Source organism: Hordeum vulgare, chromosome 3H, assembly GCF_904849725.1.
Source record: "Hordeum vulgare subsp. vulgare chromosome 3H, MorexV3_pseudomolecules_assembly, whole genome shotgun sequence".
NCBI lineage: Eukaryota > Viridiplantae > Streptophyta > Magnoliopsida > Poales > Poaceae > Hordeum > Hordeum vulgare.
Genome location: NC_058520.1, coordinates 284,639,113 through 284,666,175, shown reverse-complemented (window position 1 = coordinate 284,666,175; position 27,063 = coordinate 284,639,113).

Genomic DNA, 27,063 nt, shown 5'->3' with positions numbered 1-27,063 from the left:
GATCACCACTCCGAGAGAAGCTATCACTCCCACTCCGACTATAGTCAAGATGAAGGTGTTGCCGGAATTGCACTTGTTTCCTCCAACTCATACAACTTATTTGATTCACCAAATGAGGGAGTCGGAAAATGCTTCATGGCTAAAGGCCCCAAGGTATCACACCCCGAGCATCTTGATTCCAATAGTGTTGAGGATGACTTGTTAGGAGAAGATGACTCGCTTCTAGATAAAGCTAGTGAATGCATTGAAAATGAACTTGCTACCTATCATGCTAGTCAAGAGAAATCGAATGATGACTATAAGAAAGAGTTTGAATGACTAACTCAAGAATTAAAAACTCTTAAGTTAGCTCATTAGACTACTCTAAAAGATCATAGACAGCTTGCAAGAATCCATGAGAAGCTACGCTTCGAGAAGCTCAACTTGGAGCAAGAGCATGAGTTCCTAAAAGCAATAATGATGACCTTCGAAAGAAGAGTTCTTCTCATCTAGCGAAATGCTTACTCTTGTCCAATTTTGTTCCACAAGTTAAGCCTAAGAACACCAGTAACAAAGGCAAGAAGGTTTCTTTATCTAGTAACAGCAATGCTAAAGCTAAATCCAATAATGTTGTTGCTAGTAACTCTATTGATTGCACTAATGATTCTCTTAGCCAAGTTACACTTGAGCAACAAAATGATTTATTGAAAGGGATTATAGAGAGATGTGTCTTCAAGAGTCTTGCCAGAAGTAAGCAATTCGAGGAAATTGTGCGCAAGCAAGGAGGACATCGGAAGAAACAAGGTGTTGGCTACTTCAACGTCAATAGAGATGTTTGGGAAGAAGGTCCATATCCTACTCCCAAGGTTGTTCCCCAAGAAGAGAAGTGTGATTCCACTCCTCCCGAAGGAACAAGCTCACAAGATGGCCTTCTATCACAAGACCACAAAGGCAAGGGAAAGCTTCAAGATGACATTGACCTATTTGAAGAGGAACCCCAAGCCAAGGTCAAGTGGGTTCCCAAGGATACTACTAGCTCTACGTCAACAAGTGCTACAACAACTCCAAGGATTCCCATCAATTTGATGTGGATTCCCAAGAAGAAGAACTAGAAGTTCTTGAGGGGTGACTCTGCCAATGAAATTCACTCTTATTCACTTTGGCAAGAACTATATGCAATCAACCTCAACCTTATGCATTAGTTCAAGGAGTGACACATTACCTCAAAGCTAAGCAAGGAACTAGGTAATCAATGCATCTTTGGACATCATCCCATTTGTGCTTCACACCATGTCCATAGATATACTTGCATATGTTCCTTTTTGCATTGGGACTAACCCATGTAGGTCAGAAGAGTATGAAAACAACAAGGATTGCTCCCAACTCAAGATGATATTCATCAACTTTTTTCATCCACCACTACTTCACCTACTCGAAGTATTCCACGAAAAAACCCAAGGTTAGTTGATCCCTCTTTGTGGGTTATCATATCAACGGGGAGCTTTACCCTAATACTTGAGTATAAGCATCTCCTAAGGATATGAAAACATTCATGCTTATCTAAAAGTGGTAACCCCACTTGTGCTTAGCGATGAGTATGACATATGATCAAGTATTTTTGCTTGGCTCCTATGTCAACATACTCATATATAGATGACTTTGTCATCGCCCAAGTGCTTGATAGCTGCTAGGATGCTTGTGCATGTTCACCATGTCTGTGTCATCTTTCTTGTTTGTGTGAGCATGTTGGTCTACATGAATTTAATCATTTGAGGACATCCAATTGTTGTTATTTGGCTTTTGTTTTATCTTTTGCCAATTGGATGAACAAGAATGCCTAGGACCCTTCTATAGCTATCTATGCTATCTCATCTCAAGTTCTATTCATGCTTCATCAGAAAACTTGAAGAAGCACTTGTCGATCCCTCTGTGTGAAGGTGCCCTCGGAGTTCAGTATCATCAAAGGTTGCCTTCCAAAACCTCTTTGAAAAACTCGGTGTGACCAACACCACAAACTCAGAGCCACCGATTTTCCAAAGTTGATCAGGTTTTCTCATCTCGATACCACCGGAATCACCAACTCGGTTCCACCAAGTGTCCCTGTTTACTGACAGTTGAGGAACTCGGTGACACCGATTTTGTCATCTTGATGACATCGACAGCGCACAGATATATATACCTGCGGACCGGACCTTTCAATTTCACATCTTCAAAATGGTTCGTTCCTCAAACCCCCGCTGGCCTAGAGACCCCAGGTCATCGCCTTGACTCCCCAAGCGTCGCTGCCGCTGGGATTCGCCTCCGTCGATGCAATCTGTCCCGCCGTCGTTGCCATAGCCGAACCACCACCAAGTTAGGGCACGATTCGATCTCCCTTGCGTTCCCCATCTGATTCTTACACATTGGGACATATTATTCTTATTTCCACCATGTGCAAATACATCTATCCACCAGATAAATCTCGTAGAGTAGAAGAAGTCGGAATTCTGGATCTGATCTGCCGTAGAATGCAACTCGGTGAGACCGAGCTTGTAAAATCGGTTCCACCAATTTTCTGTTTCAGGGTTCCTGAGAAGCAACTCGGTGAGACCGAGCAACTATTTTTGATGCCACCAAATATGACTCCCAAGTTTCTATTAAGACAGTCTGTTTAATCGGTGACTCCGAGAATGCCAACTCGGATTTACATCCTATAGAAGATCTTACCCTGAGTTTCAAACTTCAAATTTTGTAAAATATCTGAATTTTGTGATGCTCATCCATTCTGTCCCTCCTACATCCACTTCACAGGTTCTGTTGTTTTCTGTTGTGCTTGTCAGTGAGTATGTCAGGTTCATATGACAATTAAAGTGATTTTAGAGAGTAGAGTGTTGACTTGGAAGCTGGCACTCGTATAGAGAGGTCTGCTTCAGATCCTAGTTCTCCCAGTTCCCATGGCTTGCCCAAAGCAGCCACCACGCAAAGGAGGAAGAAATTTTCTGATGAGGAAGACTCAGATTTTATGCATGAAGAAAATTCAGCCCCTCCTAAGGCTCCTCCAAGGAAAGCTGTCGGGAATATACCTGCGAGTGCTGCTGAACAGAGAGCACCATATTATGTGAGGAAGGGAAAAGCTAATGCCAAGGATGCACCTGCAAAGAAGGCTGGTGTAAAGAGGCCCAGGAAGAGAACTATCCATCTTGTTGGCAGAAAGACTTCTATGTTTGAAGACCTAGAAGAAGCCGAGGAAGAAGCTGAGGAGATCCCAGTTCCTCCCAAGAAGAAGAAACTGATGGTTGATGCAATGAAGTCTGCTCCAAAGCCTGCTGCTAAAGCAAAGAAGGTTGTAGTTTCCAGGAAGACTACCAGAGATGTACCTGTAGCTGCTAAGAGCAAAGGCCATGCATCCAGTGTCCATGCTGCAGAAGAGGAAGAAGATGAGAATGTTCCAGTTCTCAGGAAGCGCAGACCATACGTACCACTCCACAATGATGCTCATCGTGTAGCAAAAGACATGAAGAAGAGGAAGGATGCTGGATTAGAAAAGTGAGAGCTGCTGATCCATATGCTGTGAGAAGAAGAACTGCTCTTGATCGAAGGTTTCACACCAAGGAACAACAAGATTTTTATGAGACTGTCTTGTATGACAACAGTTCTGCTATCAGTGATATGAGGTATGTCGACTGGGCATACATCAAGGAGAATGAGAATTTATTTCCACATGTTCAAGAGAACTTCATGCTAGTTGACATAAAAGATTTTGTTGGGAAGGAGATCACCCCATGGAATGATGAGATGATCATACAATTCTATGCAACTGTGCACTTCTATGAAGACTCTTTGGTTTGGATGATAAATGGACACAGATATGACGCTACAATTGCTTAATGGGCTACTATCATTGGTATTCCCAAGCAGGAAGAAGCAGATGTAGATGTGTATGCATATGCTAAGAAGAATCACAACTCCATGGCCAACATGTATAAGACCATTCCACATCAGTACTTCTCCAGTCACAAGTTTGGTTTAGTGTATTTTCTGCAAGCTCGTATTCCCACGACAAACACTATACGCGATACACTCTCATGCCTAAGTCAGGATATGAGAAGATGATTAGAGGATATTCAATCAACCCGCTCCACCAACTTGATGCCCATACCAGATTTAGAGTGATGGATTTAATAGTTGAGACTATCTGAATGACTGCTGCGGATCAGAAGAGATTCTGTGGACATGCACCCTATATTCAGATGCTCATCAATGCCAAGATAGGAAATCATGCATATCTACTTGATCGTACCCATCTACCTCTTCAGCTAGAATTTGAAGATAATGAGGTTGTGATGGATGACAATGATCCCAACTCAGCTGCAACAAGAATGGCAGCAGAGGCTGAAGCTGCTAGAAACAGGCCACCTCCACTTCCATAGCTCAAAATCAAGCTAAGCAAATGGCATTTATAGTGAGCACTGTCCAAGGCATGGATAAGAACATTCAAGAGATTATGCAAAATCAGAAGAGCCTCGAGAGAGTTGTGGAGACTAAATTAGATAATATGGATGTGAAGGTAACTCAGTTGAACACCATTGTCACACAACTTCAACATGAAGTTTACTCTGTGGAGATTCCACCCTCAGTGGATGAAGATGAAGATGACGATGATGATGACGAGGATGAGTCTCCTCCTCCGACTACTACACAGTAAGCACCAGGCCCCGGTCAGTTGTTATTCCTGCTCCGGAGACAAGACAGACATCTTCAGCAAAAGGTTCAGCACCAGCTCCAGCTCAATCTCCTTCAGTATCAACTCCTCCAGCTCCAAGGACGTCAGTAGAAGCCTTCACCGATGTTGTTTTCTTGACTCCATCATTAGCTGCCCAGAGAAACGAGTAGTTCTATACTTTTGAACTTTTTGGTAACTTGTTGTCAATGGGGGATAAATGTATAGATCATTGACTTCGTGTGAGAGAGAGCTTTTGACTTTATTTGCTCATGTTTGGTTTTAAAAAACTTCGTTCATTGGATGACTTTATGCTATCGGTGTGCGATCATACACTTTATCCAGTGTGATGCTACGATATTATCTTTTAGCTGTCCTTGTCATGATCATTCACTTATCTGGTTGGTCCATGTGCATTGCTATTCTTATTACGCACCACCAAGATGTATGTGACAAGGCATATTAACCCATGATACCTAATCGGTTGTGCATTTGCATTCAAACGCAAATTTTAAATAATGCACAAATTTAGGGGGAGCTCTTGCTTTTCACATACTTCTCAAAGCGTCGATACTAATCATTGATTATATCTTCTATCGAAGCTTTGATATATGTGTTGTCATCAATTACCAAAAACGGGGAGATTGAAAGCACAATTTCTCCCTAGGGTGGTCTTGATAATTGATCACAACATATGCATAATGTGTTTTCAAAGTATATTTCAGAAAAGTTCGAAAGATGCTATGGCTTAAGGTTTATGTGGAGATGCCCCTGGATGCAAGAAAGGAATAATATTGGCTCAAGCTTCAAGCGAGAAGACTCTACATTTTATATCTGTGCGAAATCACTTTTGTGTCCATAGGAAATCCAATACTATTAAAAGGGGGTGAGGTAGTAAAATGAACTGATTGCTCAAATGCTCAAAGTTAACCACCAAAACACGCAGTCATTATTCCAACATATCCACTCTGTCTAGTTGCACATACAAAAATTTGGTGTCACCAACATTGCCACATCGGACCCACCGAGTTTGAACCTAAAAAAGAACCCTAGCCATTCCCACCAAATGGGTGCAACCAAAATTGCATCGGTGCTACCGAGTTCAGTGTGATCAACATTTTGTTGCGAAGATACACAAAATCGGAATTTCTGAGTTTGAGTATCGGTGCCACCGAGTTTGGCTATCAGACCGTTAGTCACCTTTTCGGTGCCAACGAGTTCTATATATCGGTCTCATCGAGATTCAAAGTTCACAGTTTCAGTACTAGTCGGTACCACCGAGTTGTCCACTTCGGTGTCATCGAGTTTACACTTTTGTGTGTAATGGTTAGATTTTGGATGCTGCCTATATATACCCCTTCACCCACCTCTCATTCGTGGGATAAGCACTCAGAACACACACTTCATTTACAGATCCATTTTCTAAGAGAGAACCACCTAATCATGTATTGAGACCAAGATATTCCAATTCAATCATTTGAAACTTGATCTCTAGCCTCCCCAAACTGCTATCCACCAAATCAACCTCTCCTGCCCATGCATAATCTGTGAGAGAGAGATTTGTGTTGAGGAGACTATCTTTAGAAGCACGAGAGCAAGGAGTTGATTGAACTACCCCATCTATTACCTTTCGGAGGGTGGTGCCTCCTAGATTTGTTAGGTGTCTCTTGGGAGCCTCCTACTTCGTGTTGTGGAGGTGAAACAAGATGTTTGTAAGGGCAAGGAGATCGCCTACTTCGTGAAGATCTACCGTGAGTAAGGCTAGTCCTCCATGGACGGAAGCCGTGGTGGGATAGACAAGGCTGCTTCTTTGTGGACCCTCCGTTGGTGGAGCCCGCCATGGACCCTCGCAGCCATTACCCTTTGTGGGTTGAAGTATCCACTAACATGGACGTACGATAGCTCCACCTATAGGAACCATGCCAAAAATCGCTGTGACAACCTTATGCATTTGATCTCCCTACCTTACTCATGTACTTTGCACTTGCATGGTTTACTTTCCGATGTAATACTATTAGAACCGCATGTGTAGGGTGTAGTTGACTTGTTTTAACTGTCGTAGCTGCCTCTCTAGTAAAATTGGGAAAAGGAAAAAAAGTTATCTTGTCAAGTAGTCTAATCACCCTCCCCCCTCTAGACATACTTTCGACCCTACAGATGAGCCAACTCCATGGGATAAAACCATGGAACGGCCCTGCTAGATTCATGGCACCCAAGACAACACTTACTCCCACACCAAGCGTAATTGTTGGTTGTTCAAACAGGCAGGCAAGCTTGCCACTGATGAACAAAATAGGGGCCCACGAAGTGAAGATGACGAGGAGCCCCGTGGCCCAATCAATTAAGGGGTCCTCGGGCAGTCGGGATGGCTCTTATGGGCTGATCATATGGGCTATGTTATTGAAGACCAGATTATCTGATGACTGCATAATCAAGATGGAAATCTCCGAGACTAGGCATGCAGTCTAAGGTAGGAGGACTAGTTCAGCTCATCTACCTCTGATATATTTCGGTAACATGTAACCCTAGGGGACTTGGTGTCTATATAAAGCAAGGGCTCTTATGCGTAAAGGAAGGTTATCTGATCTAGGGTTTAGCTCGTACGATCTCGAGGTAGATCAACTCTGTAACCATCGTTCCCCATCAATATAATCAAGAAGTATGCAGGGTTTTACCCACTATCAATAGGGTCTGAACCTGCGCAAACATCATCTCGCCCTCTCTCCTACAACCCATCGATCTAAGGTCCATAGTTCGGGAGCCCCTACCCGAGATCAGTCGGTTTTGACGCTGACATAGGATTGGTTCAAGCTTCAAGCAGGAAGACTCTTCAATTTATACTTTGTGAGAAATCACTTTGAGTCCATAGGAAAGCCAATACTATTAAAAGGGGATGAGGTGTTATAATGAATAGGTTTCTCAAGTGCTTAGATGTAGCCACCAAATATACTTAGCCATTCTCCCACAAGATACATCTATCCAAAGCCATACCAGCAAAATCGGTGCCACCAACAATGTCCATTCGGCCCTACCGATTTTACACTTGACAGATCCTATGCCAAACCCTACCATCTCGGTACCACCAACTTTCCTATCGGTGCCACCGAGATTCAGTGACCAACTTTCTGTTGAGAAGATTTCAAGAATCAGAATTTCCGAGTTAGAAATCGGTCTCACCAAGATTTGCAAACTGGTCTAGGTAATCGTATCGGTACCACCGAGATTCCTATATCGGTATCACCTAGAATTCAAAAGTTGCTACTTAAGTGGAACTCGGTACACCGAGATTCATTTCGGTGTCACCGAGTTGGGCAATAATGTTGTAACGGTTGGATTTTGGGGGATGCCTATATATACCCCTCCACCTACCTCTCATTCATAGAGGAAGCACTCAGAACACACTTACACTTGCTAGATCCATTTTGATGAGAGATAGCCACCTACTCATGTGTTGAGATCAAGAGATTCCATACCAACCATTTGAACCTTTATTTCAAGCCTCCCCAAGTTGCTTTCCACAAGATCAATCTCTCCTACCCCTGCCAAATCTTAGAGAGAGTGATTGATGTTCAGGAGACTATCTTTAGAAGCACAAGAGCAAGGAGTTCATTGTTCTACCATATCTATTACCTTTTGGAGGGTGGTGCCTCCTAGATTGGTTAGGTGTCGCTTGGGAGCCTCCTACTTCATGTTGTGGAGTTGAACCAAGATGTTTGTAAGGGCAAGGAGATCGCCTACTTCATGAAGATCTACCGTGATTGAGGCTAGTCCTGTGTGGACGGAAACCGTGGTGGAATATGCAAGGCCACTTCTTCATGGACCCCTTGTGGGTGGAGCCCTCCGTGGACTCCTGCAGCCGTTACCCTCTGTGGGTTGAAGTGTCTACTAACATGGATGTATGATAGCACCACCTATTAGAACCATGCCAAAAATCGCCGTGTCAACTTCTTCGTGTTTGATCTTCCTAAACTCTACTCCTTACTACATGTGCAAAGTTTTTACTTTCCGCTGCCATATTTGTTGGCTAGCAAGTGTAGGGTGCACTAGAGTTTTTAGAATCGCTAAAATGTGCCAACCATTAAATTGGGAAAAGGCTAGGATTTTTAATATGCAGGTAGTCTATTCACCCCCTGTAGACACCTCTTCTATCGATCTCTCAGTACCACCGGAGGGAAGCCACCTGTGGGCCACAAGCCAATAGAACACGCCCCCTCGGCCGCACCCTGATGGCTTGTGGAGCCCACATGGCTCCATTTGTCATGATTCCAACGCTAAAAAATCCTATATGTACCAAAAACCCTAGAAATAAAGAGAGAACTTCCGCTCCATCGTTGTAGCTCTGTGTATCGACGAAAAACCTATTTGGAGCTTTTCTAGTTCCCTGCCGGAGAGGGAAATCATCTCCGGTGGCCATCTTCATCATCCTAGAAGAGGCCATGACAAGGTGGGAGTAGTTCACCCTCGGGGATGCGGTTATGTACCAATAGCTATGTGTTCAATCTCTCTCTATCTTTCTCATGTTATTGAGATGGCATGATCTTGATGTATCACGGGCCTTGTTAATCTAGTTGGATCATATAGTTTTATTCCCTTGCTATCTTTACGTGATGAATTGAATCTTTCCCTTTAAGATCTCGTTATGTTGGATTGAATATTTTGGTTTGGGAACATATGATGTGTGTATTGTATGCGGATACCCATACTGACATTGGGGGTATACAAGTGATTCAATTGATATATGTTATGGCATCAACTTGCGGATTTCGGTGACCTTGGGGATCTATGCATAGGGGTTGATTGCACAATTTTATACTATGTTCTCTGATAGAAATTTTGGGGTGCTCCTCGAAGTTCTTTGTGTTGGATTGAATATGATTGTTGTGAATTGTTGGTTCATGTCGCATAATTTACCCACGGATACTTGAGGTGACATTGAACAAAGTATCTAGGTTTCATTAGGGTTGATTGATTTGTATCATGGGTGTTATTCTAGTATGTACTCTAGGGCGGTTTGTGACACTTATAGGGATAGCTCAAAAGATTGATCAAAAAGAATAACTTTGAGGTGGTTCTACTACCTACACCAATTTCATCTTATTGTTCTCCCTAGGCACGAACATTGGAGTGATTGTTTGTTGCATGTTGAGGCATGATCATACGATTTTACGATGTTAGCATTGTTGAGAAACTGCACTAGTGAAAGCATGAACCCTAGGCCTTATTACCAAGTATGTATACAATGTTTTGATTTCTATTTTACACTTGCTACGTTGTTGTTTTTATATATTCAGATTACAAAAACCTATATCTACTATCCATACTACATTTGTATCACCATCTCTTCACCGAACTAGTGCACCTATACAATTTTCCATTGTATTGGGTGTGTTGGGGACACGAGAGATTTTTAGTATTTGATTGCAAGGTTGTTTGAGAGAGAGCATCTTCAACCTACACCTCCCACAGATTGATGAACCTTAGGTCATCCACTCGAGGGAAAATTGCTACTATCCTAGAAAACTCTGCGCTTGGAGGCCCAACATAGTCTACAAGAACAAAGTTGTGTAGTAGACATCACCATTCCATAGTATCTTTCACTCACATCGTCGGTCATGGCTTCTATCGTCAACCCTGAGTTCTGGTATTCACTGTTCATAACTTCTGCTTCCATGTAGAACGTGTATTCGTTGATATTGCATGCCTTATAGGCCGCGAGGTTGACCGCCTGGCCATGTGCTATGGCGTATACCAAATTTCCGTCTGGACAACCTCTTTCGGGGGATTAGCAACAACTCGCTCTTTGAACGAACTCAAGAAAGTGGAGTTGTGCTCTCTAATAATTTCATTGTCCTTCCTGTGTAGCTCATGGTCATGGTAGTTCTTTGCGATGGTCTCTTTGTGCACTGCCAAGAAAGGATCTACCACGTTTAGGTGTTGTAGCACTACTAGGTTAGCTATGTCAAAGTTTTCCTATCGGCCTGAGCACTACACATTCAATTCCCTCTGGCTGTTGATGTGACCTTCTCCTTTCAGCCTTCCACAATGCTTGTTGATGCGCAAAGAAACAACAGGTTCTCCGACGCCTAGATAATTCTCGTAGAAGGAGATACACTCTTGGGTTAGATAGCCCTCCGCGATGCTTCCATCCGGACAGGACATGTTACAAACGAATCCTTTGATTACCCCGTTCGTCCTCTCGAACAACATCATGTTGTGTAGGAATGTCAGCGCTAGGTCTATGATGTTGTCCATGATGTGGACACACAGGTGCACCACGACGTCGAAGAACGCACGCGAGAAGTCAATATCTAACTCATTTAGTATGACAACAATATCTTCCTGTAGCCTTTTCAGTCCCTTCACACTTATTGACTTTTCAGATATAGTGTCGAAAAAGTGGCATAGATCAAAGCGTATCACGGACATGTGTGTCCAAAATCCCTCCAAGTGCAACCGGTTGTAACTATGCCATCATCACGTGACAATCATGAGGCTTCATCCCACTGAACCTTGTTTTCTTGGTGTCCAGATATCTTCTTATCTTCCCGCACTATCTCGAACTAACTTTGATTCTAGCAAGGCACTTGAAGAATTGATTGACCTCCTTCAAATCTAAGGTGCAGCAAGAGGGGGGGGATACTCATGTGCCTTTTTTTGTTTTTTGCCCCTATCTTCCATCTTCATCTCCATCTCCATCTCCTCCGATGAATTTTCACATGACATGTGTTGGTCTTTCCTGATATCCAACAATTCCAAGTATTTTCTTGCCTTTGGCCCATCCTTGGTCTTCTCCGGCATGTTCATCAATGTTCCAAGCAAACCCTTGAGAGATATTCTTCGTGATATGCATTTGATACGAGGCGTGTCTAGTTCGGGCTAGTACTTCAAGTCCCAAAAAACATACCACATTTTCCATACCTTCAGCAGTGGATCCGGCGTCTTCTTATTCATCTTCCTCGGCGAGGGGCACTCTTCCTAGTTCTCCAACAACTCACCAATTTTGGTGCCGCTACGCTTACATGGAGGTACTCGACACTCGACCTTACCATTGAATAGATCTCCACGATTTCTCCACGGGTCATCCTTCTCGAGCCATCTTCGATGCCCCATGTACATGATTTTGGAAGACCCGTCATCTTTCGGTAGCTACTGAGACATTGTATCATCCACACACCTGGTGCATCCGCAATATCCATGGCACACCTGGCCCGTGACATATCCATAACTGAGATAGTCGTGCATGCACCATTATGATCAACACGGCTCTCATGTTGACATACTCTCCTGTGCTGGCGTCCCATGTCTTGGTTGGCGTTGTCCATAACGTGTCTAGCTCCTCTTTCAGTAACCCGAGATACAGATTAATATCATTTCTTGGTTGTTTTGCCACTTACATAAGCATAGTCATCTGTATGCATTTTGACGTCATGCACTTTCGCGGGGGGGGGGGGGGGGGGGGGAGGTTTTATATCCGTACAAACATGGGCCATGTGCTATGGTTGGTGATGTGCTTGCCAAACAGATTCATGCCATTACTACTAGCATGAAGCATGATGTTCCTTGGATCATCTACATTTTTTATATTCAGTGTTTAATGCTCTCCAATGACTACCATTTCCTATGTGTCCAGCTCCGTATCATCTACATCGTCTGGCTTCATCCTATCTGCATGCCATTGCATGACCTTTCCTTCCTTAGGATCTATGAAATACCCCTGCAGACGGGGAGTGATGAGAAAGTACCATGCGACTTTCTGTGGAGCTTTATTTTCGGCCTTCTGACATCTTGAAGCATCGCACCTTGGGAGGATGGTGTTTTCCGCGTGTGCATTCCGATATATGATGCAATCATTGATGCATGTGTGGTATCTAATTTGTGATAGATCAAGAGGGCACATGATATTTTTGGCCTCCTCGACACTAGTGGGACACATGATTCCTGCGGGAAGAACCTTCTTTAGATACTTCAAAATATCATCCAGGCTTGCGCCTGTCCATTTGTTTTTTGCCTTTCACTTGAGCAGTTCTTGTGTGAAACTCAAGCCGGTCTCCATGGGATCACAACCATCATACAATGGAGTCTTCGAGTCTAAATCAGTTGCGCCAACTTGGCCTCCTCTCTAGAACAAGCTTGGTCGCTAGTCGTCCTCTTGCAAAGCAGTTCTCGAACTTGACGAAAATGAATCGACATATCGGCAAAAAAGGCAACTCATGTCATGCACATTTGAACAAATAGACAATATATAGGCAACTTACACATGCACACACACAATCACATAGCCCAGTCATATCGCGCGTGTGCACACACACATACACATATTTCCATTCTTGCATGTTATCTCTTCTTTTTCTTCACCTATATGTCGGGAGATATCAAGCCCAGTACAAAGATATATAGCTCTAACTAGGGACATAGAGAGAACAAGCTAGCTAGTTGAGGGACAAAATATTAAAGAGAGGGCAGGTTTGGTCATTAATTAATGGAGGTGGTGGTGCAGGGCAAAGAAATAGATGAGAGAGGGAGGGAGGGCATTAATGGAGGTGATGGAGGGTAAAAGAAGAGAGTGGGAGGAGGGGGAGCATTCAAGGAAGAAGAAGAGGAGGTGGGGAAGAACAAAGGTAGAAGAAAAAGTGGTAGGGAAAAGGTGGCAGATATTATGTGGCTGGCAACTATAGTAGTAGCGCCGGTAGGGAAATGCACGCTACTACTAGATAAACTAGCAGTAGCACCGCCTCCTACCACACGCTGCTATTAAAATTGGGCCCAGCATCATAACCGTAGGAAATTAGCAGTAGCACCGTTTAGGTGAAACACTCTACTGCTAGTGTGTCTAGTAGTAGCGCTTCAAGTAGATACATGTTGCTGATAAGTGGGACCCACAAGCTTAACGGTAGAAACATATGTGTAGAGCCCGTCGAGGGAAATGCGCTACAGATATATGAGTAGATGTAGCGCATGTTTTTGTGGCAGCGCTACTAATATATGCTGACCCTGGGGTACCCTTTGACCAACATAGCAGTTGCGTGCTTCGGACGACCAAGCGTTGCTGCTAAATTGTACGAGTAGCGCCTTTCCTTCTGCACCCTACTCGTACTTAGCAGTAGCGCCTCACCCATAGCATACGCTATTAGTAACATTCTACCTATAATGTTTTCCCTAGTAGTGGAACCTTGTTCTCTTCCTTATAATTTTTCATATTCTAAAAACCCCATGGGATCTCCCGAAACATTTTTTCCCGCCGCCGCAAGTCTCTGTTACGCCGTGTGCCCATCAAGGTCCCTGTTCTGGTGCCTTGCCGGAGAGGGGGTCGATCATGAAGGTTCTATACATCAACCTTCTGCTACCATGGTGATGTGTGACTAGTCTACCACACACCTACGTGTCCAGAGCTCATATCTTGATGGATCTCTCCCTCTCTATATATGTTCTTCAATCCAAAGTTCATCGCATCTTCGCAATGATCTATTCGATGTACTCACTTTCTGCGATGCATTTGTTGATATCCGACGAATTGTGGGTTTATGATCAGAATATTAATAATAATGATTTGAGTCTTCTCTGAGTTATATGATTCTTATTTTCATGATTATTATAGCTTCGTAAGTCTCTCAAATCTATTGATTTGGTTTAGTCAACTAGATTTATCTATCCTTAGTGAGAGGTGTGCGTTGTCGTGGGTTCAATGTTGCCGTGCTCAATCCCAATGATAGAAAGGGACATGACACATATTTTTATTGCTCCCAGTAAGGATAAAATGATGGGGTCCATTCATATTAATTGAGTTTACTTTGTCTACATCATGTCATTGTACTCCAAGGATTACTCTATTTTACTTAGTACTCTAGATGCATGCCAGATAGCGGTTGATACTTCTCCGTCATATCTATAAGTTTTGATTGTTCCATGCCAATATTATACAACTTTCACATATTTTTGGCAATATTTTATATGATTTATTGGACTAACATATTGATCGAGTGCCGAGTGACGGTTCCTGTTTGTTGCATGTGTTTTATTTTGCAGAATATCCATATTAAACGAATTGCAAACGCGATAAAAATTTACGGAGAATTATTTTGGAATATATGTGATTTTTGGGAGGTGTAATCAACGTAAATGGATACGGATGGCCTCCACTACCCACCAGGGCGCGACCCATCCCCCTGGTGTGCCCTGCCCTCTAGTGGCCACGGTGTGAGTCAGTTGGGCCTCTTCCTAGGGTGCTAGAAAGATAATTTCTGTAAAAGAATCCTCTCAGAATTTCAGCCCCGTTGAAGTTATGAATCTCTCGCAATTTAAGAAATGGTGAAGGGCTAGAAAACACTAACGCGAAAGAGAAGAGAACAGAGAGGGAGAGCCAATCTCGGAGGGGCTCCTGCCCCTCCGCCGTCATGGAGGCCATGGACGAGAGGGGGAACTCTCGTTCCATCTAGGGGGAGGACAAGTAAGAAGAAGGAGACGCCACCGGGGCAAGGACCGTTATGGCAATATACATCAACAGTCTTGCCTCCGTCAACACCAATTCTGTCCCCCTCTATTCAGCGCTGTAACACCTCTTTTAGCACTGTAACTCTCTACTTAGTGATGGTGTCGAACACTACATACTATTTCCCAATGATATGTGGCTATCCTATGACGTTTGAGTAGATCCGTTTTGTCCTACAGGTTAATTATGATATGATGTTATTGATATGAGTTGTGTGTTGATATGGTGTTGTCCTAAGGCGCCTTCCGTGAGGCGCACACGTGAAGGATACACGTTGGAGGGTTTGCAATATGTTCATGTTTAATTCTATGGTTGGATTTAGCTTAATGATTTCTAGTAGTTACGGATGCTTGCTAGAGGTCCAATCATAAGTGCATATGATTCAAGTACGGAAAGTGTGTTCGCGTATGCCTCTCCCTCAGTGAACGTGAGAGGTATCTATCATGTTATATTCAATTGCCTATGGACAATATTTTTCTTGCGTTACACAAAAAGCTTTCCTAAACAACCCCTAACTTTTATTTACACGCTCTTTATTTTCTTGCAAAAAAACACCTAACCCTTATTTATTTGTTCTTTATTATGTTGCAAACCTATCTATTACACCTACTAAGTACTTATAGTTTTATTATTGTTTTAGGTAAAGAAAATGTTAACCGTGTGTAGAGTTGTATCGGTGGTCGATAGGACTTGAGGGAATATTTGTTCTACCTTTAGCTCCTCGTTGGGTTCGACACTCTTATTTATCGAAAAGGGCTACAAACGATCACCTATACTTGTGGGTTATGAAGACATTTTTTTGGCCGTTGTCGCGGAGAAATAGAGCGGGGTGAATATTATCATGTGTGCTTGTTTTCTTTATCACTAATTTTTTTTTTCTTGTTTTCTATCTTTAGTTATAGGTAGGAAACGCAAGATACCAAAAAAAATAGTTGTACCTACTGAACCAATGGTTGAAGAACCATCCAAAATATATCATACTGCCGAAGCTTTTTTACTTGGATCATCTTCCATCCCTATGTGCTCGTGCTGGAACCCCAACTAGTTTAGTTGAGGGAAAATCATTAGATAAGCATGCTTATTATGTGTGACACTGCTTATATCAAAAGGGAGACTTTTATGGCATCATATTAACACTTTACATTGCTATGCTTGGAATTTATGTGAAATATATGATTTTACTTGTTGTTTTGAAGACTAAGAAACACCTTCCCTACAAACACGAGTTTATTGATAACGAGATCTAATCTTCTTATGCTAAAGGTGTTTATAATTATTATGATGTTGAAAAAATTGAAGAATTTGTTGCTTTCAAGGGTGCTTATGAAATTGCTTCTTCGATTGAAAAGTATGATACTACTCTTTACAAATCTAAATTTTTTGCCATACTTCAATATTGCTATGAAAACTATGCTTCTAATGCTTACTGTAAGTGCATCTAGTGCCCCTTAGTGATTTTGGTGGTTTGAAGACTTATAGGTTAAGTATCTAATGTGTTCATGAGTGTACAAAGGATCTATAAGTCACTAAGGAGTTTGAAATATTTGATGAATATCGACCCCTAAAAATATATATCTTCGGTTGAAGAAATTGGTCTGAAGATGAAGAATTGAATCACGAAGAATCTACGTTGAAATTGATATTCCTCATGAAGATATTGAAATTGAGTAATTCGGTGTGTCCTGAAGAAAATCATTCTGAAGACTTTGAAGCATGAAGATTTACTCTTTCTGTTTTCTTTTCTTCACACTTGAGTAATAGGAACACCGTACTGTTAAAGGGGGTCGAGGTAACACTTTGGAATGAATTTCCTCATGATGCTCAACCCAAGCCTAATCCTACCAAAAGCCTCAAGTGAGGAATATGAGTGACATGAGGACTCTCACAGTTGAGGGTTCCGACCGTTTCGATAGCCACGCCACATCATTGTTCTTATCCACACCAATGGTCATATTATTTAAGGGCATTAGTGTCAAATCATGTCGGGATGCTCCCAGGCTATAAATAGCCGCCCCCACAACCATTAGCTGGTTGGCTGCTTCGTTAGAAACTCACACTTGTCATAAGAGAACCCAATTCCTCAGAGTCTTCGAGAGTAATTCATCAATGAGGAAATACCCCAAACACCAAACCACAAACCGAGAACCAAGCGATTGAGCATCACTGAAGAAGTTATTCCTGTGTGGGACTGAAGCCTTTTACCTTTGAGGACTGTGCATCCTCCAGACGGTTAGGCGTCTTGGTCTAGAGCAATCTAGCAGTCAATTGTGGATCGCCGGGTGACCAAGTTTGTGAGGGTTTGGAAGTCTGCCCTGAAGACTTACCACGAGTATTGGGCAAGGACTGTGTGTTCTTAGCCCAAGGAGAATACGGTAGGGACTGTGGGTCCCAGGACTGTGTGTCTTTTGGTTTCAATACCAAGCCGCTCCAAACCAGATGTACAACTGTCACAGCAGTTGGAACTAGATCATCAACTAATGTCTTCGCTGCGAAACGGGTTCTAATTCCCCAACTCTTTATATTCCTCAGATTATGTGTTGATGACTTTCACTGTCACTGTTTGAAGAATTTGCTGAAGACTTTCTCTGAAATTCCTCAACCCTAAATTCTTCACGCAAGTTAATCCTCATCTGTTTTCTGCGTGCCTGCTTACTGTGCAATCTGTTTTCACATTCCTCATACTGAAAAACTGTTGTTGTGAAACTTTGCACTCCTGATCCTTTACTGTTTCCACTGTGAGTTAGTCATCAGTCAGGAATTTCCTCAGTGATGAAATTCTAAAAATCTCCTATTCACCCTGCTCTAGTCGATATAAAGCACTTTCAATTGGTATCAGAGCTAGGTACTCCCTTGTTCTATGTGGTTTTGGTTTAACCACCTGGAGTTTTAGTTATGTCGACTGCAGGCATGATTTAATGCAGCATGTCCTACTTTCGAAGGAAAGAACTTCCCTTCTGGAAGACCAAGATGCAGATGCATCTATAAGCTATTGACAATGATCTCTGGTATATTGTGGAACATGGCGTCCACATCATCTCTGCTAGTGTCTCTGCTGCTGATGTGAAGAAATTCAAGCAACTTGATTCTCAAGCGAAGAATACATCTGTGGCCATCTGAGCCCAGGCCAGTTTGGAAGAGTGAGTGCTTTGGGCTCAGCGACACTTATCTGGGAGAGACTGTGCAAAGTAAATGAAGGAGTATCAACCCAGCGTGATTCTCGTGTTGATGTTCTTCGCAATCTCTTCAATCGCTTGAAGAGGCTTGACAATGAAAGCTGCCAAGATACCTTTGATCGCCTCACTGACATATCAAATGAACTGGAAGCACTGGGGGCTCGAGACATTACTGATCATGAAGTTGTGAAGAAACTGCTAAGATCTTTGGATTCTTCCTTTGATACTTTAGTCCTGCTGATTCAAGAAAGACCATACTACAAAATGCTTTATCGAGCAGATATACTCGAAAGCCTCAATACTCATGAATTCCAGCAAGAAGAAAAGAAAGATCTATATGGACCAAGCTATTCTAGACCACGTGCACTGAAGGCTAGAGAAATTTCCTCATCTGAAGAAGAAGACTCGGATGATAGCATTGGTGATCCTGAAGAATCTGGATAGGAGCTTGCAATGCTCGTGAGGAAGTTCCACAGGTTTACACGACGTGGCCAGTTCGCTAAATCCTCAAGAAGAGATATGAGGAAATCAGAATCTTCATCTGAGGACTACAAGAAAAGAACCTGCCACAAATGCAAGAAATTAGGTCACTACATTGCTGATTTTCCCCTTTGGGGAAAGGAATCAAAGAAGAAGAAATACAAGGATGATAGTTCTGATGACTCAAAGAAGAAGAAGAAATCTTCAAAATCCTCATGTTCAAAGCCCTCATCGCACAAGAAGACTAGTTTCAGAAAGGCTCGGGCACTTATTGGCAACGAAATGGATTCTAAGGCAGAATCACAGGAATGTGATGAAGAGGAGGGTTCTGATGAAGACTCAGGATCCGGACAGGCCAGTCTTGCACTTGCAACCACTTTCGTCAGCAAGTCAATCTTCAACCTTGAAGAAGATGATAACACCATCCACACTGATGAGTATGCTGATGACTTCGCTGCAACCTATTGCTTCATGGCAAAAGGTTCAAAGGTACCGAATGATGCTTCCTCCTCTGATTCAAGTGACTGTGAACCTGATGATTATAAAAAACCCAGTTACAGTCAACTTGCTATCATTGCCACTAAACAACAGACTGGCCTGGAAAAGCTTCAGAAACTGCTAGATAGAAGCGATGACCTATTGAATGATGAAATGAATCTTACCCGAATCCTCACTGAAGATGTGAAAAGTATTCCGTCTAGATTTGATAATATTCAAGATCATCATGACACACTCCTCGCTGATCATGAGAAACTTTCCTATGAATTTCATCAAAGGAAGCTTGATCTAGAGAAGTTGAGGATTTCTCATGATGATCTTGGTAAGGAAAATTATTCATTACTTGCTCAACAGTTCAATGCTGCTCAAGCTGAATTCATTCCTCCATGTCTTAAATGCATTGAACGTGAACCTGCTAATTCTTCACCAGAATCATCAAATGCTTCTATTGCTACAAATTCTTCAACTACTCCTGTAGTGTCAGATTCCTCACTTGATGAAAACACAAATGTCACTGATGAAAATGCAGGCCTGAAGGAATTGTATGTGACAGGCATATACAAAAGTCTCAAAGGACATCAAACCCTTTGTGATGTGCTCAAAAAGCAGATCTTGAACACGAACCCGAGGAAAGAAGGAATTGCCTTTGAGAGGAAATTGAATGCTGATGGATCTTATTGGAAACCTGAGCAGTATCCCAAAACTCATTGGTTGCTGCTACTGGGCCTCCTTTTGATCCATCCAATCTAACTAGTTTTTCATGTGAATTATCCTATTCCTCAGATGTGTCATTTGACTCCAACTATAAACTATTAAAAAATCAAGCTGGTGAAGTATTTGCTCGATATGTTGGAACTAACTGCAGGAATGGCCCTCCCTTTAGGAAAATCTGGGTTCCCAAAAGTTGCCTTTAAAATCTTCAAGTGAATGTCTTCATGACACCACCGTTGAAGAATTTGAACCCCAGATCAAATTCCTCAGGAGGACCAAAGTCTTCAAGAGGATCAAAATCCTCAACTGGTCAAAACTATGATCGTACCCGTGCTAATGCTTCTAACATGCAGGGAAACTACAACGAATATGAATATGAGCTTTACTCTTCAAATCATTATGTTCATAAATCCTCAAACCAGTTATCTGCATATTCATATGAGTACTTTAACCCCCCTACTGCTAAGAGAAGTGCATTAGCTGCAATGCCTCCTTTCTCATATGGTGCTCGCAGGATGATGAATGCTTTACCACCCCTTCAGATGTCGGTGGTGAAGAGATTGAACTAATCACTTCTGCAGGTCAGGTCTGTAGATGAAAATCATCATCTGAAGAAGTTGCTGGAGACCTGAGGAAATACTTGATAGGACGCAAGCTAATATTGATGAAATAGAAATATTTCACACGTCCTTTAATTCTGTTATGATGAAATTCCTATCTGATGAAATTGATATCATATTCTTCAGGTTTTAAGCATATGAGATGGTAAGCTGTACTAATTCATCTGCAGGATGACAAACCGAAGAGTACTGAGTGGGTTCTAGATAGTGGCTGCACACATCACATGACTGGTGATAAAAGCCTGCTGATGAATATGCCACTAATTCCATCACCTCTGAAGCAAATCACATATGCCGACAAAGGTAAAAGCAAGGTATTGGGACTTGGCAAAGTGGCTATTTCCAAGGATAGGCATACGGACAAAGTGATGCTTGTTGAATCCCTTGGATTTAACCTCATGTCAGTCTTGATGCTTTGTGATCTTGATATGATTGTTATATTTGGTAGATATAGATGTGTTGTGATCATGGAATCTAACAAATCCAAAGTCTTCGAAGGTGTAAGAAGAGGGGATTTGTACATTGTTGATTTCTCTATAGGTCCTCAACCAGCCACTTGCTTAGTAGCAAAAACCTCAGAAGGATGGCTGTGGCACCGAAGACTAGGTCATGCAGGCATGAGGAATTTGCACACGCTCGCGAAGAAGAAGCATGTCATCGGCATGGAATCAGTCAAATTCCTCAAGGATCATCTCTGCGGTGCATGTGAATCTGGGAAAATGACCAGATCCAAGCATCCCTCAAAGACTATCATGACCACTACTCATCCCTTCGAATTGCTTCATATGGATCTATTTGGACCTACTCACTATGCCACACTAAGAAATGCAGCATATTTATATGGCTTCGTCATAGTTGATGATTATTCCAGATATACATGGGTGCATATCATCTTATATAAAACTGAAGTGCAGGAAATCTTCAAACGATTTTCTTCAAGGGCCTCGACGAACTTCGGCATCAAGATCAAACATATCAGGAGTGATAATGGAACAGAGTTCAAAAACACTGGTCTTGATGATTATCTTGATGAACTTGGTATTACTCACGAATTATCTGCTCCTTATACTCCTCAACAGAACGGTATCGTCGAAAGGAAGAACGGGAATCTGGTTGAGATGGCAAGAACCATGCTTGAAGAATATCAAACTCCTCGTCGCTTTTGGCCTAAAGCAATCAACACTGCATGCCATATCATCAACATGGTATGTCTTCAGAAATTCCTCAAGAAAACCTCGTATGAACTCCTCACTGATAAGAAACCCAATGTAAGTTATTTCAAAGTCTTCGGTGCAAAATGTTGGATTAGAGATACTCACCATAGCTCAAAATTTGCACCTAAGGCACATGAGGGTTTTATGCTCGGTTATGGAAAGGACTTGCACACCTACAAAGTCTTCAAAAACTATCACAACCAAGTTGTTGAGACTGTAGATGTGCGGTTCGATGAAACTAATGGCTCACAAAGAGAGCATTTGCCTTCTGATCCAGATAAGTTGTCTCCTGAGGAAGCAATAAAGCTCAAACCTACTGAAGACATTGTTCCCACTGAGGAAATTGATGAAGAAACCATCCCCATCATCGATGAAAATCAAGAAGGTGCTCCTGAGGAAATTGCTCCAGAACCACTTCCTCAGCCCAGACAAAATCCTCAACCAGCTCATCCGAGGATTGCAAACGAAGTAGAACTTGACAAAATCCTCAATGACATCAACGTGCCAGGTCCTCTCACTCGCTCAAAAGCTTCACACTTAGTTAACTTTTGTGGGCATTTCTCCTTTGTATCTATCACAGAACCCTCAAAAGTTGCTGAGGCCTTCCTGGAACCGGAGTGGATCCAAGCTATGCAAGACGAACTTCTTCAATTCAAGCTGAATGACGTATGGGAGATCGTGAAACCACCAGATCCTCGCAAGCACAACATCATCGGAAGCAAGTGGATTTTCCGAAACAAGCAAGATGAGGATGGTCAAGTGGTGATGAATAAGGCACGACATGTAGCCAAGGCTACACCCAGGTTGAAGGAATAGATTTCGATGAAACTTTTGCACCTGTTGCTAGACTTGAAGCTATTCGAATACTACTTGCTTATGCTAATCATCATAACATCATATTACATCAAATGGATGTGAAAAGTGCATTCCTCAATGGTAAGCTTGAGGAAGAAGTATATGTTGCTCAGCCCCCAGGTTTTGAGGATCCAAAGAATCCAGACAAAGTCTTCAGACTCAAAAAGGCGCTCTATGGTCTCAAGCAAGCCCCTCGGGCATGGTATGATACATTGAAGGAATTCCTCATGAAGAAAGGCTTCAAACCTGGTTCACTCGATCCAACTCCTTTCACTAAATCCTATGATAATGAGCTATTTGTGTGCCAGATATATGTCGATGATATTATATTTGGCTGGATTGACAAACGATACAGTGATGAATTTGCTTACATGATGAGTGAAGAATATCAGATGTCTATGATCGGGGAGCTGAAATTCTTGTTAGGTCTTCAAATTCGTCAACAACGCAATGGAATCTTCATATCACGGGAGAAATACCTCAAGGATGTTCTGAGGAAATTTGACATGCATGAATGCAAAGGTGCCAAGACTCCAATGCCTACCAGCGGCCACCTCGGCACTGACGAAAATGGTAAAGAACTCGATCAGCACGTATATCGCTGTATGATTGGCTCTTTATTGTATCTATGTGCATCTAGGCCAGATATAATGCTTAGTGTTTGCATGTGTGCACGTTTTCAAGCAAAACCGAAGGAATCACACCATAAGGCTATGAAGCATATTCTTCGATACTTAGCTCACACACCAACATTGGATTATGGTATCCCAAGGGCTCAAATCTTCATCTGGTAGGGTATTCTGATTCTTACTATGCTGGTGACCGTGTGGATCGCAAGTCAACATCTGGCACATGCCATTTCCTCGGAAGATCACTAGTGTGCTGATCCTCAAAGAAGCAGAACTGCGTATCACTCTGCACTGCCGAAGCTGAGTACATTGCTGCTGGTTCATGATGTGCTCAATTGCTATGGATGAAGCAAACCCTCAAGGACTATGGCATCAACATGAAGACTGTGCCTCTCTACTGCGACAATGAGAGTGCAATCAAGATTGCATACAACCCAGTACATCACTCGAAGACCAAGCACATCCAGATTCGTCATCATTTTATTCGGGACCATGTCCTCAAGGGCAATATCCTCATCGACCACGTGAAGACTGATGATCAACTGGCAGATATGTTCACTAAACCCTTGGATGAGAAAAGGTTTTGCAAGTTGCGGTGTGAGCTAAATATCTTAGAATCTTCAACTGTTTTGTAAAAATATGCACACATCCTAACACTTATGCAAAATTGATGACTTAGATGTGCAACACACGATGAATCGATTTTCTTCAACTAATGAAGAATATCACTCTGAGTGTGAAGAAATCAACGAAGAAATTGATTCTCAGGGCCCTACGATAATTGTACGGGGCGTCTGTAATCAACATTCTTATATGGTGGGTTACGCCACCGCCCAACGTGAAATTCTTCAATTTGATTTTCTTCAAAGTTCCATGTTCTCAAAATTTGATTTTCTTCAAAACAGTTGTTCTTCAAAATCATTTTTCTTCAAAATTGAATTTCATCCTGGTGACGATTTACCACAAAATCCTCAAGTTAGTAAAATCTTCAAAAACACTTGATGACTTTCGTTTACCTAGATAGACTGTGATTTCAAGTCCTCAACATCATTCAGTTATAGCTATTTCTTCAAGTTGATATTTCATCTAAGTGAATGTGATCGGACCCTACTTTCCCTCTATGCTATTCTCATCCAGTCTATTCAATTCTTCATATGCGTTCTACTTGAAACTTTATTCGAAATCCTCACTGCGTCCTTGTCAGCTGATGATTTTGTAACAAAATCCTCAAATCTTCAAAAAAAATTATGAACAGTAACTGAACCCCACTTTCCTCGTTCGGATAACCACAATCTCCATGATCTCCACCGCTTTGCTCGTAAGCTACACGTGTCCTGCGGAGACGTAGAGGCAGGAGCTATTTGGTCCGATTTCTTTGCGCCAACAGTAACTGCCTGGCTATAAATATGTCCCCATCTCCCTCGGTAAACAATTCTTGGCTCCATCGCTCTCCTGCTACAGCAAAGCCCCAAACCCTAGCGCCACCGCTGGAAGTCTCATCGCCGGCGAAGAAGAGCTTCACTGCCTCGACTTTTCCATCGCCGAAACCATGCTGGAGTCGGACCATCCTTGTCCGCCGCCGCCGTAGACGACCTCTGCTGCCGGGTTAGGGTGCATTGGACCCGCACCGAAAGAGCTTCTCCCTGCTACTCTTCTCTGTTCTTCGTGCGCGCCATCTAGGGTAAATAAAAACCCTATTTTTACAGCAAGTTTGAGATACGTTGGAGACGTATCAACTCCCCCAAGCTTAAAACCTTGCTTGTGCTCAAGCAACTCAGTTGACAAACTAAGAGATAAAGAAAAACTTTGACAAACTCTGTTTGATCTTGTTGTTGCAACTATGTCTAACTCATAACCAGAATTTCAGCAAGATCACAAGTTAACCACATAAGCAAATGACACAAAGGTCTCACGGTAAACTAATATCAATGGCATAATCAGCTAACGAGCAAATAATAATGCTAACACTTCAATCAAAACAAGCATGAAGCAATATAAATAGGTGGTATCTCGCTAGCTCTTTCTGAGACCACAAAACATAAATGCAGAGCACTTTCAAAGATCAAGGGCTGACTAAACATTGTAATTCATAGCAACGAAGATCCAGTCATAGTCATACTCAATATCAATCAAAAGCAAAGCATAAAAATGACAGAGATGCTCTCTAATTGGTGCTCATATAAGAGGAGGATGACTCGACAGGAAAATAAATAGACATGCCCTTTGTAGAGGGAAGCATTGATTTGCAGAGGTGCCAGAGCTCAAGCTTTTGAAAACAAAGATAATAAGTTTGGGTGGCATGCTTTCATTGTCAACGCAATGACCAAGAGTTCTTAATATCTTCCATGCTACTCATGCTATAGGCGGTTCCCAAACATAAAAGTAAAGTTTTAACTCCCCCACCACCAATCAATCACACTCCACCGCTAGCCGAATCCTCGGGTACCGCCATACTAACATCAATCCGGGGGGAGTCTTGTTTTACAGTTATGTTTTTGATTTAAGCGTGGAACTGGGCATTCCAATTACCGGCCCCTTTCTCGTGAATGACAGTGAATAAACACATGTCGAGGATAACACTCCTAGCATGGAAGATACCAATAGCCCCCTGTCACCTCATGAACGGTTCGGGCATGCAAAACAGATTATTTCTTGAAGGTTTAGAGAATGGCACATGCAAATTTACTTGGAACGGCAGGTAAATACCGCAAATAGGTAGGTATGGTGGACTCTCATGGAAAAGCTTTTGGGTTTATGGAGGTGGATGCACAAGCAGTATTCCGCTTAGTACAAGTGAAGGCTGGCAAAAGACTGGGAAGCGACCAACTAGAGAGCGACAACAGTCATCAAGATGCAATGAGTTTGACTAACATTGAATTCAAGCATGAACAGGATATAAATCACCATGAACACGCACATCATAGAGGCTATGTTGATTTTGTTTCAACTACATGCATGAACATGCGCCAAGTCAAGCCACTTGAAACATTCAAAGGAGAATACCATCCTATCATACTACATCACAGTCATCTCAAAATCTATGTTGGCATTCAGGACAAACCATTATAAGCTCTCAGCTAAATAAGCATGGCATCAGAAACTATGATCTCTAAGTTGTCATTGCTAACATGGTTCTCTCACAACAAAGCTAAATCTGGGTTGAGAAGCTAGTCATGTTTACAAAAACAAAATAGATAGAGTTCATACCAGCTTTTCAGTCTCAGTCACTTCATCATATACCATCATTGTTGCCTTTCATTTGCACGATCAAACAATGAAAACGATAATAAGCGCATTGGAATAAGCTGAATTTGCTGGCAAACACAAAGGAGAAGACAAAGTAATATGGCTCTTTGAAAGCTAAACAGGTAAGCATGCAAGAACCAATAAACATTGTAACCAATATCTTCTACCTTGACACAAAGAAAAAGAAAACTATTTACACGAGAAAACTCCCAACAAGCAAAAGAAGAAAGAAAAATCTTTTTGGGTTTTCTCAAAAGGACACAAAACAAGAAAATAAGAAAACGAAAAGAAACTAGCATGGATAATACAGTGGCAAAGTGTAAACACCGGCTAACAAAGTGAAAGCATAAGCATAAATGTAAAGTCGGTGAGAACACGTACTCCCCCAAGCTTAGGCTTTTGGCCTAGCTTGGTCTACTCCCATGGATGATCCTGGCGAAACCCAAATTTATAATGAGTGTTATACGGGAGTG